The sequence below is a fragment of the Galeopterus variegatus genome, unplaced genomic scaffold (assembly GCF_000696425.1).
Source record: "Galeopterus variegatus unplaced genomic scaffold, G_variegatus-3.0.2 Scaffold2948, whole genome shotgun sequence".
NCBI classification, from domain to species: Eukaryota; Metazoa; Chordata; class Mammalia; order Dermoptera; family Cynocephalidae; genus Galeopterus; species Galeopterus variegatus.
In genome coordinates, this window is record NW_007729059.1 from 20,958 (window position 1) to 33,755 (window position 12,798).

At 34.5% G+C, this 12,798-nt stretch overlaps 1 pseudogene; it reads left to right on the forward strand.

Moving 5' to 3' along the window:
• Positions 1–10,861, forward strand: part of LOC103599403 — an 18,382-nt pseudogene extending 7,521 nt beyond the window's left edge.
• Positions 10,862–12,798: the final 1,937 nt, after the last annotated feature.

Consider the following 12,798-nt stretch of genomic DNA (forward strand, 5'->3'; position numbering starts at 1 on the left):
TGGTTTTGTTTAAAGAAGAAAGCATACGCTGTTATGTAGGACAAAGAACATATACAGTATACTTATGTGAATGTATGTATATATAAATAAATTAATAGTGTTAATCATATAATTAGTTTTATTTTTCTAAAGTTTTCTACAGTGCTTGATGCTAAATAAGCACAATGATAATGAAGTGTAAAGTAGGAGGAGATAAAAACTGACTTTGTATTCCCAAGATTTTACTGAATGGCTTAGGATATCCTTTCTATATTATTTTACTTGAACAGATTGCCTTAGAAAATTCCATTTGTCCCAGCCCCTGTCACTAAGAAATTCCTTTCAATTTATTCTGCTACTTTTCTTCCTGCTTGGACGTGAACAATGTAAGCCCCAGGGACCCTCCTACACCATCGTGTGCCAGTTCCTCATTCATAGCTACCTGCCTTATTTTCTCGTTCTGAATGCTCACCTGGCTCCAGCTCCTGTAGTTAGTTACACGGGATAATCTAATTGCGTACAAAGATTTAGCTCCCCTAAACATGACGTTTCCATTCTTAAAGTCTATAATTTCTTCATTTGTGGGTTTCTATGGGTCTCTTGAAATTATATGAAACATTTTTGTATATGTGTATATGGGAAGGGGTCAGAGTACACAGCTTTCTTGAAGGGGGCTGGGAAACCAAAGATACAAAAAAAGTGGAAGTTGACTCTTACATTTCCACCAATACCACCACATCCTCTTTTTTAAATGACAAAACTCTTTAAATTCTGATCCTTGAACAGTTGAGAAAGATATAGTGATGACTAATTTATATGGGCACATATAAAATTTATTGGTACTCATTTGTTTATTCTATAGTTTTATAGATATATCTGCTGGTTGTCAGTGGTTAAAACCAAAGGTCACTAGAATTCTTTTGTTTTGGGGGGAGATACATCCTATGTGTAACCCAAGTGGACGTATATCACCTTTAGGTGATAGAAAACCTAACTTCTATTAGGAACACATAAGAACTATGTAGTCCAATACATTCTAAAAATTTTATCCATGTTATGAAGTGTTCAAATTATTAGCTTTTTTTTTAATACTGATGATGAGGGCAAGGTGGAGAAACTAAACACGTTGGGCCAAACGTTGGGTGTAGTTGTTCCAAGAAAACTGGCATGTGATCTTTTCAGATAATATCCAACTTGAATGGCTCAGAAAAGAAAATAAAGAGCAATAATTGTGTAAGGAAGTTGGACCACAATTATAGTTTAGCAGAAGTGATTCCTTTATCAATTCATTCTAGCATGAGTTCTTCCTTTTTATGGCTCTCTTCTGGTAAAATGTCAAGAAGGAAGATGTTTGAAAAATGGGTATCTTCTATGACCTAACAAGTGAATCACATATGTAGCATTTTGGAAGTTTTGTTTTGTTTTGTTTTGTTTTGTTGCAATCTATTTTATGGCTCTCTTCTGGTAAAATGTCAAGAAGGAAGATGTTTGAAAAATGGGTATCTTCTGTGACCTAACAAGTGAATCACATATGTAGCATTTTGGAAGTTTTGTTTTGTTTTGTTTTGTTTTGTTGCAATCTGTTTGTCTCTTTTTTGGTCCATTGGGTTTTAGCTTATTTTATGTTATACAAACACTTACTGTGTTTGTAGTTGCTTTCCTTTTTCAAGACCAAACTTGGCTTATGATTTTTCTTATTGGTATGCTATTAATTTAAGGAAATTGCAAATTAAGTATTAATTTATTAGCCAAGTACTATAACGGATTAGTTATAAGCACAGCTGTAAGTGCTTTGAAAATGGAAACTTTTTTCTTGATTTTAGGACGTACTACTTTTAGAACCTCAGTGATTAAGCAGTTTCATATAATTTAAATTTAGCAAACAAAGAACTGAGTCATGGCATTTTAATAAGGGGTTTACTTTGTATTGGGAACACATAGTTGAATAAATATAGTACTTTGAAAGAGGATACTTCCAGGGCATTTTCATAATTTAAAGATATTTGTTTTCTCTTTTAACAATATTCTATAAATTGAGAAGTAAAAACTTCTGTCCTCAGTATGATTATCCTTTTTTTGACCCTCCTCCTCATCTACATAGCCTTTGTTTTTAATTTATCAAGCCAGGAACTAAAGCAGCTTACACCTCTGTTGTAATTTCTTTTCAAATGATAATTAAAAAGGAAAATATATAATGGGGATTGATAAACAGAAAAATCAACAGAACAATTTTGCTATGATTTAGCAGAAATATTTAAAATAAAAGAAGAGCTTTTGATGCAGTCTTCTATCTGTTTAACATAAAAGCTTGTCATGTTGCTAGATTCTTCTTGGAAGAAGTTAAAAATTTTTAGATATCACAGAAATGTTTTCTATTTGGATAAATATGTGTGTGCATTATATTTACTTAACTCTGGTGAAGTTATGACTTGGAAGACTTCCTTATTATATATACCATGTACAAAGATACTTTTATAGTCCAGTCATTTAATATATATTAAATTTATATTGGGGAATACACCTTATGTAAAGGAGCATTTTCTCTAACTACAGAGGATGATGATGATTATGACATTATGTTCTTTTTCTATAAAATGAATGGGCTTTTCTTGGATTATACTTAACAGTTTCAGTACGAAAATAAATGGATCCTAATTTTAGTGACTTTCAAAAGAAGATTTAACCATTTTTGTAAGCTCATTTTAAAATAAAAGGAAAAGTGTTTTTTAACTCAAAAATATTTGCTAAGGGCTTGCCTCCACATCTCTACATGTGCCAGATCAGCCTTTGAATGAACCCACACACACGTAAACACACACGCATGCACACTCCTTGATATACAATGAGGTTATGTCCTGATAAACCCAGTGTAAGTCAAAAATATGTGAAAAATACATTTAATATCCCATAAACACAACATAAAGTTGAAAAGTCCTAAGACAAACCATCGTTAAGTCCAGGTGCTCTTCAACTTACGATGGGATTAAGTCCCCATAAACCCATTGTAAACTCAAAAAATCATAAGTTAAATAATTGTAAATCAGGGACCATATGTATCTCCTTTATCTGTTATAGGATTGTATATTTTTACAGTATTAGTGAATACTTAATATTTTGATTTGGAATGTTTGAACTGTGTTAAATTGTCATTTAAGGTTTTCATTGTTTCCCCCCTTACTAATAATCATTCATATGAGGACCCTGTAGTATTGTGCCCTCTAGAACACAAACAAACAAACAAAAAACCATCCGCGTACACACACACAGACACACAGTGTTGCTTATTGTGTTGCTTTTGTTCTTTGAAAATATAAGCATATGTGTGAAAGGCTGCTTAACCAGACTGTTTGATTCACTAAATTTTTTCTCTCTAGGCATGCTAATAACCAAGGGTTTCTTTCTTTTTTTCTTTTTTTTTTTTTTCAGTGGCTGGCCAGGTATGGGAATCCAAACACTTGACCTTGTTGTTACAAGGCAATGCTGTAACCAACTGAGCTAACTGGCCAGCCACCAAGGGTTTCTTGCATTTAGAGAGTTGTGGGAGAGTGAAATTTTTATTTTGGTAACAAGGCTATTTTTACATACACACACATAGGCTACTGGGACTGCGTTTTTGTAAATCAGTCTGTCCTTGGGATACATGCCACTGTAATCACGAAGCAGTCTTTTTGATTTGAAATACAGTTATGTGCTGCATAACAATGTTTTGGTCAGTGATGGATCTTATATGAAGGTGGTTGGGGCAATGGGCTATACTATATAGTCTAGGTGTGCAGTAGGCTATACCATCTAGGTTTGCACAACAACGAAATTGCTTAATGACATATTTCTCAAAACATATCCCCGTTGTTAAGCAACACATGACTGTAATTTTATAGTTATATATGGGTCCTAAGTATCTCTTTAGCAAATTCCAATTTATAGTGTATAGTTTTATATTAGGCCCCCAATATATTTTACATGTTGAAATATTGTGGCTTAATAAGCTACGGCATAGATATACCACCTTTATGGATGGAACTACTGAAATAATATCCCCCACCATGTCTATTTCACAGATACTTATCTTCAATCAAGACGTTGCTATTTGTACATTTGTATAGTGTTCTTTAACATTTTATAAAGAGCATATATACTCATATATACAGGCACACACAATTTAATGGAATTAGCAGAATCATTTGTACCAGATTTTAGTTTTCATCATCAGTGTTTTAAGTCCATCAAATTACTTTTCAGTACCTTGAATGAAATTTTCTCAAATATATAGGGATCATACTTATTATTACATAAACAATGGCTTCCTTTGTTTAAGTGTAACACATAAAATGTTTTTAAATTTGTCGCTTTTCATGCTATTAACTTGCCTAATGAGAGTTTTATACTTCTATGTATCTGAAGTTCACATGTGAAAATTATGTGATTTTTCAAATTCACGATCTTGATTGATAGTGGCATTCAGTAAACTACCTACTTGTCAGGTACTAGGCTGAGAACTTTCTGCACATGACTAAATTAATACTCACTAACCCAAATGAGGTGGGCACCAACCCTATTTCCATTTTGTAAACAAGGAAATGACAGGCTCAGAAAAGGTTAAGTAATTTGGCCAGGATGTGATCTCCAAAACCGAAACTTTACTTTTCCTCTTGATTTCTGACAAGAATCCTCTTTATGTGCAGTATTATTCCTAACATTGTTTTTGAGATTGTTAGTAGATAGCATGATGGACCTCCAAGCTTTAGATTAGTGTCTGCGACATTTGTTGTTTCCCAGTGAAGTGCTCATGATAGACAACTGAGGGCTGCCCTGCCCTGGGAGGAGGGGTGCTTCACATGCTGCAGTGTGGCAGGTGCTGCCATTGTCCCCAGGTACCCCAGCAGTCCAGAGGTAGCACTGCCTGGGAAATTCAAGAAAACGAGGATTGAAGTTAAACAGTCATTAATCTGGAAAAGAATCCTAGTGGGAGTGGGGTAGGGTTTTCTGGGTGAAAGAGAGAGAGTGAGCAAGACCGAGAGAGACAGGAGCGTAATGACAAGTGCAGGGCCTCTAAGCATGTTGGTGCTTTTGGGTCAGATACTTTTCTTTGTAGCATTCTACTCTATAAAGTAAACTTGAGGGGCATTCCATAGTTTTCCTTAGGACTTCTAATCTCCAGCACACCTTACTTTCTCCAGGAGGTCTGTGGACCTCACCTTGAGAAGTCTGGTATAGATGTCCTACTGATAAATCAGGGAGGGGTGTGAAAGCAAGGAGAAAAAGCCTTCCTGTAGAACACTCACACTTAGTCAATTTCTGACAATGAGAACAATTCATTTTAAACTTTTAAATGTTATATGAAGTGGTAATTTAATTTTGCTCAGTTCCATTAAAAACCATTATTTTATCATTCCTCCTTTATTGAAACACTTTAATGATATTAGCTATATGATAGAATTATTTATTTTTTTTAAAAAAATAAACTTCGCATAAAATCATAGAATCACTTCTTAATTTCCATTGCTAATTTTGGAGTGTGATGTTTTTGTTCTCATTTCATGTTTCTTCTAGCTACAAGGTATCTATTTAATTTTATATCTCTAAAATGAAAATATCCTTGAGTAAGATGATTCTGTATCATTCATAATTAGATGTGGGGCAGTGTTATGCTCTTTTTTTTTAAAGTAATTTTATGAAATTTGTATCTTTTGGAGATACATTGTGCACCAATAGCATTGGGGGAAAAGTCTGTATTTTTTTTATAATTATTAGCTTTCTATCATTGTTTTGTAACAGGATCTTGTGATTTTAGAATATGTAGCACACGCCTGAAAAAAATATGCCTCAACAACTATTTATCCTATAGAATAATGTAATTCATTTTGTAATATAACCCTTCAGAAAATGTATTTCTCTCTCTCTCTTTTTTCCCCCAATTATTTCTTTTCATTGGGTGAGTGGCTATTTGCAAAGCTGTGTAAGTTTAAAATAATTTTGTACATGTCTAGATGTAAAATATCTTAGGACCTGTGATTTGTACAATAATTTTTCAAGGTCTGTGATACTATTTTTAAGGGATGGTGAAAGAGGCATTCATCCCTAAATGAAAGATGCCATTAAGTAGAGCCCATTTGGTATGCAGTGGAACATCATAGGATATGGTTACTTATTTATAGTACACGGGTTGGCCTCTGGTGAAACTCTGTCCTATAAAACAATAAAATCTCAAGTAGAGCCCATTTGGTATGCAGTGGAACATCATAGGATATGGTTACTTATTTATAGTACACAGGTTGGCCTCTGGTGAAACTCTGTCCTATAAAACAATAAAATCTCAATAAAACATATTAAGTTAGTGGGAAGCGGACATTAGATCCTCTAATATGACTCAGCCCCAGAGTCTATTGTTTTGAGTAGCCATGATGGGATTTTCATATAGGAGTATAATTATAGGAACAAGAAAAGTTAAACATATAAATAGTTTAAAAATATAAATGTAGTCTTAAAAGTATAAATAGTTTTCCATGTTATGAAAGTAAAACACATTCATTGTAGAAAACTTGAAATCTCAATTTTTATTTCTACTCTTCTATGCCTGTATATACTTATTTTTAAAAGTAAAATATGGTGTGGGGCTGGCTGGTTAGCTCAGTTGGTTAGAGCATGGTGCTGATAATACCAAAGTCCAGGGTTCAATCCCTCTAGCAGCCAGCCAAAAAAAAAAAAAAAAAAAAAAAAACAGTAAAAAGGGTATAATATTGTGCTGTCTTTTGTAAACACTTGAATTTACAGTACCTCCTTAACATTTTCCAGTGTTGTTATATATTCCAGAACATACACGTGTGTGTACGCATGTATATGGAAGGCTTATCTATAATTATCCTATGTTGAGAAAATTAAACAGTCTGTTGTTATCAGACAAGTTGTTTATTATGGTGGTTTTGAGAAACTGTATCCTCAGCATAGACTATTTTGGATTGCCATAATTTAAAAATCAAAATGAATTTGTATTAATGAAAATATATTGTTATTTTAATTGTATATTTTATCAGGGTTTTGGAATTAATGTAGCTATAGGATTTTTATTGTAAGCCTCCTTACATTTTTTTGGAATAAGCAGAATATAAATAAATATTAAAATATATTGTCTGGATTAATTATATCTTGGGAACACTTTGAGGTTGAATCTACTTATTTAGGCAGAAAAAAAAATCACTCTAGTTTTGTAAAAACTAAAGTGAGTACCTCACTTTTTTTGCTATCTGTAATCTATACAAACAAAAAATGAAATTTTTTAAAAAAGGGTTTTTTTTTAAATGTTAAGATGTGCTTTGCCACCTCTGGTGTTCTCATTAATGTTTATTCATTCATTGTTTGACTTTATATTTTATGTTATTTTAGAAAATGTGTTAAGTAACTTGTTAGCTACTTTACATTTTTAAATCACATTGTACTGTCATCCATTAGTATCCCTGGAGGATAGGTTCCCGGAACCCCATAGACACCAAAATCCAAGGATGCTAAAGTCCCTTACATAAAATATATACTGTTTGAATATAACCTAGCATATTTTACCAGATACTTTAAATCATGTCTAGATTACTTATAATACCTAATATAATGTAAATGCTATGTAAGTAGTTGTTGTACTGTATTGGTTTTTTAATGTGCATTTGTTTTGTTTTGTTTTGTTTTTTTCTGTATATTTTCTATCAGTGGTTGGGTAAATCTAGAGATCCAGAATCTGTAGCTATGGAGGACCGACTATACAATAACCTTTATTTTTTTAGGGGTTTGCTTTGTGCCTTTAATGTTCAGATTGTTTATATCTCTAGACTTAGAAAAACAAGTCGAAAGAACTTGGTTGTTAGGCATTTCCAAAACATTTATTAAGCTATGATTTTTAAAACTATGAAAAGTGTAGTTTGCTGTCTACTGGGTTTCATTGTGGAGGGAGCTAGTTGCTGCTTAATCTTGAACATGATTGATTTCAGGAATAAGATAGAGATCGGTGACCAAATGTACGTGATTTCTCATCTTTTTCCAAAGTCAAGCTGATGCCAGTAGGGGAAAATACACAGTGTGATACTGGGATGGGGCTTTTCAGTTCTATCTGAGAAGTGGCCTGCAGTGAGTCACCACATGGTTTGCAAACCCTGGCTGAATAGAATCTCAAAGATGCCAAGCATCATTTTGGCTATTTGAACAAGGATATATATTATCATAGTTCTAAGTTGAATTAAGATTTATTATCTTAATTAATACAGAAAAGAGAAAACCAATACTCTGACCTCAAAAATAAAATATAAAGTAACATCCCATAAATTTCACCCCACAAATCACCTTTTCCCCAGATGACTTCCAAAAACAGAGAGAAATCCAGAAAAATATTTGCAAATGTTTCCTTGCTGGAAAGTGGATAGGACACTATTCCCCCAGGACTAAGGTTGCAAAAATTCACCCTCGTTGTTTTAGAAAGTCTCCAAAGGAACAAATCTGATTCCTCTATCAGCCCTCCTCCTCCAGCAAGTCAGGAAATTAAATAACGTATAGTTCTACTAGTTATTTAAAGATAAGAGTCCAGAATTCCTTTATTTTTCAACCACACATTCATCTGCCTTTTAAGTATCCTAAGTTTAGGATACTGAGGAAACATATCTTATGAAACTTGGTCAGCCAAGGCTTGAGAAGAGAACAGAGACTGAACTTTGAGAATGCCTCCCATGAGACAGTGACATCACCTATAAGAGCTAATGTTACCTTGTAGGCAGGCATTTATCACCCTTTAATGACTGAGGAAACCTAGACTCAGAGTTTGTCGCTGTTAGTCAATTTATTTGCTCTTTTATCCACTCATTTACTCAATAAGCTTTTGCTGATCACCTACTGACTGTCCTGGGAACGTACTGTGGATAAAAAGTGAGCAAGATGCTGCCCCTCCTTGCCCTGCCCTCAGGTCATTCAACAGCCTTGCCAAGGTTCTTATTAAGCCAGGGGCCAGGGGTCTGTGTAGGGCTCTTTCCGCTATCCCACTGCAGACAAAGGTAGAGGGTATGACATCCACTGAAAGGCGAAGTAGTAGATGTTCCTGACCAGAAAGAAGAGAGGTTACATACTAGAAAAGACAAATTAGCCTAGAACATGAAACTGATGTTAGAACAGAAGATTAGATTGCATGTGCAACAGTTTTTAAGTTCTAACTAAAAAAATGGAAACATAAACACATGAAGCTGGTTAATCATTTTATTTTTGTAATCACATATTTTCTTGAACACCTACTATGGCACGTTAGATATTTTGGCACTCAGAAATACATACAAGGTAGTCTCTTTCTCTGAAGATAGGAAAAAAGGAATAAAACATAAAGAATGAAACATAAATAAGACTTTTTTTTTTGCCCTTGAACTCACGGCCATTTTAGACAATTGTGACAGGTACCAGCCACTACGGGTTCTCTCTATATTCCATGCCAACGGGATTGTTTGGAGTGTGTTCTGAAGTGATAGGAACTGTTGAAGGCTTCTAAAAGCAGAGGAGGAGCAGATTTAAATATGTGTTTTAAATATTTTACTATGATGACTTTGTGAAAAAGGATTTGAGGAGATTGGTCAGGAGACTAGTAGTCTGAGAAAATATCATGTCCTGAATCAGAGTGTAATTTGGAAATTGAGTTAAGAAATTAAACAACAGCCTTTTAGAGATGTTTCTAAACCTTTGAACTTTTCCCATTAATGTATTAGTACCAGTTATTTGAAAAATTAAGAGTATGTTGTTGGTCTTTTCTATCCAAATACCTATCAATTGAAAATCTTATTCACATGTTATGGATAACATTCCCATTAGTTCCAATCTTACCACTGCAATTTCTTGGAAATCCCCATATTCGGTAACAGGTCAGTATACAGATGATTTCAAAAGGGTCAGCATTCAAAGGCACTAACTTTGGAGTCAAACAGACCCTCTTCCATACATTGTAATGTATACCTTGGCTTGGGCAATTTAATCTTTTTCAACCTCAGTATTCTTGTCTATAAAATGGGGATAGCCTTTTGGCTCTCTGAGCAACACGAAGAACAAGAGCAAGAGCAAGAACAAGAGCTTTACAAAAGGTGGCAAAAAAAAAGGAGCCAAGAAGAAAGTGGTTGATCCATTTTCTAAGAAAGATTGGTATGATATGAAAGCACCTGCTATGTTCAATGTAGGAAATACTGGAAAAACACTAGTCACCAGGACTCAAGGAACCAAAATTGCATATGATGGCCTCAAGGGCCATGTGTTTGAAGTGAGTGAGTCTTGCTGATCTGCACAATGATGAAGTTGTATTTAGAAAATTCAAGCTAATTACTGAAGATGTCCAGGGCAAAAACTGCCTGACTAACTTCCATTGCATGGATCTTAACTCATGACAAAATATGTTCCATGGTCAAAAATGGCAGACCATGATTGAAGCTCATGTTGATGTCAAGACTACCAATGGTTATTGGCTTTATCTGTTCTGTGTTGGTTTTAATAAAAGTGCAGCAATAAGACGTGGAAGACTTCTTATGCTCAGCACCAACAGGTCCGCTAAATCCGGAAAAAGATGATGGAAATCATGACCTGAGAGGTGCAGACCAATGACTTGAAAGAATTGGTCAGTAAATTGATTCCAGACAGCATTGGAAAAGACATAGAAAAGCCTTGCCAATCTATTTACGCTCTCCATGATGTCTTAGTTAGAAAAGTAAAAATGCTGAAGAAGCCCAAGTTTGAATTGGGAAAACTCATAGAGCTTCATGATGGAGGTAGTATTTCTGGAAGAGCTACTGGGGATGAGACAGGGGCTAAAGTTGAACAAGTTGATGGCTATGAACCACAGCCCAAGAATCTGTTTAAAATTCAGACTTTTAATAGTGACAAATAAAAAACTCAATTTGCAAAAAAAAAATAAATAAGTAAAATGGGAATAATGCCCGATTCCCTGGCCTACACAGTTAGTAAGGATAAATGAGGTAATGAACATAAAACATCTAGCATAATACTGGCTCAGATTCTAAGCAAAAAGTAAACATTTCTTGTTTTTATTTATAATAAGGTACTTGTCTTTCAGGAAAGAAAATTATATTGTAATTTGGGGCTGCTTAGTTTATTTCCCACTCTTTTAATAGGACCCTTGTTTGCATATTTCCTCAATTTTATGTTTATCTGTCTTTTCTTCTTCTTCCAAATGTTTTCCCTCAGCCTCATAACATTAACTTGGGAGCTGTATACTGTAGTGTTATTTGATACCAACAATATACACCATAAACCTTTCTTTTACACTTTTCTGGGGACTCAAAGAAATTTAGCAAATAATGAAAAATTGTCTAATGGGAACTGGAAGTCATGAAATTAACTAGGATCTTGCTTGTCATATATTAATATCAACAACAAAAGATTAAATGTGTTACAAACACTAAGGAAAGTGGTCATTATGAACTTTTTACCAAGTAACCAACAGAGCCTTCATAGAAGGGAGATAAATTCTCATTAAAAAAGGTTTGCTTGGCTCCCAGGCCAGAAAGCAGCTTTGTGGGCATTTGTGATCCCTTTTTTGTAGGAACCCTTACAGGGCAACCATAAAGATAGACGTTTGTCATATGTCCTTCCATCTCTGAGTACAATTTCTATTCTTTTAAGCTTGTTTTCTAGCTGACCTTGATAGCATTTCCAACAGGCAGAATCATGAGCTGTCCCTGGAAAGGTGCTTAATCTCAGATTCAGGTTATAGTACAGGAGAGACATAATGAAACCAGAAAAAAGTGTAGAGACAGCCCAATAAAAAGATCATTGACAAAGAGAGACTCTAGTGAGAGAGAATGCTTTTAATACCAGAAACGTGAAGGCTTCTTTTGCATAATATGCAATGGAATTTTCAACACCACAAGGTGACAGTCTGAAACTGTTGTCTTATCCATATCAGATTCCATGGTTAATGGTAAGGAAGGATCCCCTCCAGGCCTTTTGAAGTTGTTACCACGTCTATGAAACAAATGGGTAAATCAATTTAGTACATATTCAGCTGTTCCATTTTCTTTCTAGAATTATTTTCCTTGTGCTTGGTAATACTGTACTACTTTGCAGCAAAAATAGAGTAATACTTAAGTTAACTTTAAGGCTTGAAAATGGTTGAAAAAGCAGAAGGTAGAAGGGAGGAAAATCATTCCAGTAAGTTAAAATAGATAAAATGTTTGCAGTGAAACCCATACCCTTTTTGTAAGGCCAATAAACAAGGATCAGGTTTCTTGGGTTACTGTATATGAAAAGCAGCAAATTAGGGGATGAGAACAAACATATGGAAGTGGTAGGATAGGATACCAAAACCCTTACAAGTAGACACAGCAGTTAGCACAGCAATTAGGGAGCTGTCTGTTATCCAGGCACGGGACCCTATGAAAAGCAGCAAATTAGGGGATGAGAACAAACATATGGAAGTGGTAGGATAGGATACCAAACCCTTACAAGTAGACACAGCAGTTAGCACAGCAATTAGGGAGCTGTCTGTTATCCAGGCACGGGACCCTGTAAACCTCATTAGCTCCCCAGTGACATCTCTGCATTTACAACCAAGTACAAAAATGAGAGTTTGTAATGAGGACTCTGGAAAGGTATAATTACATTTATTTTATGCTATACAAGAAGGCAGAGAAGAATAAGTGATTTCTCTTTGATAAAAATAAAAGTTTAGGCATGTACATGGATGAATTTCCTGAATTTAGAAAGTCCAGTTTCGTTTTTTTAACTGTTTTCCAAGCTCCTCTTATACTTCCAGATATTTTTCTAGGTGCCAGGGATATAAAAACAGATATAATTCCTACCTTC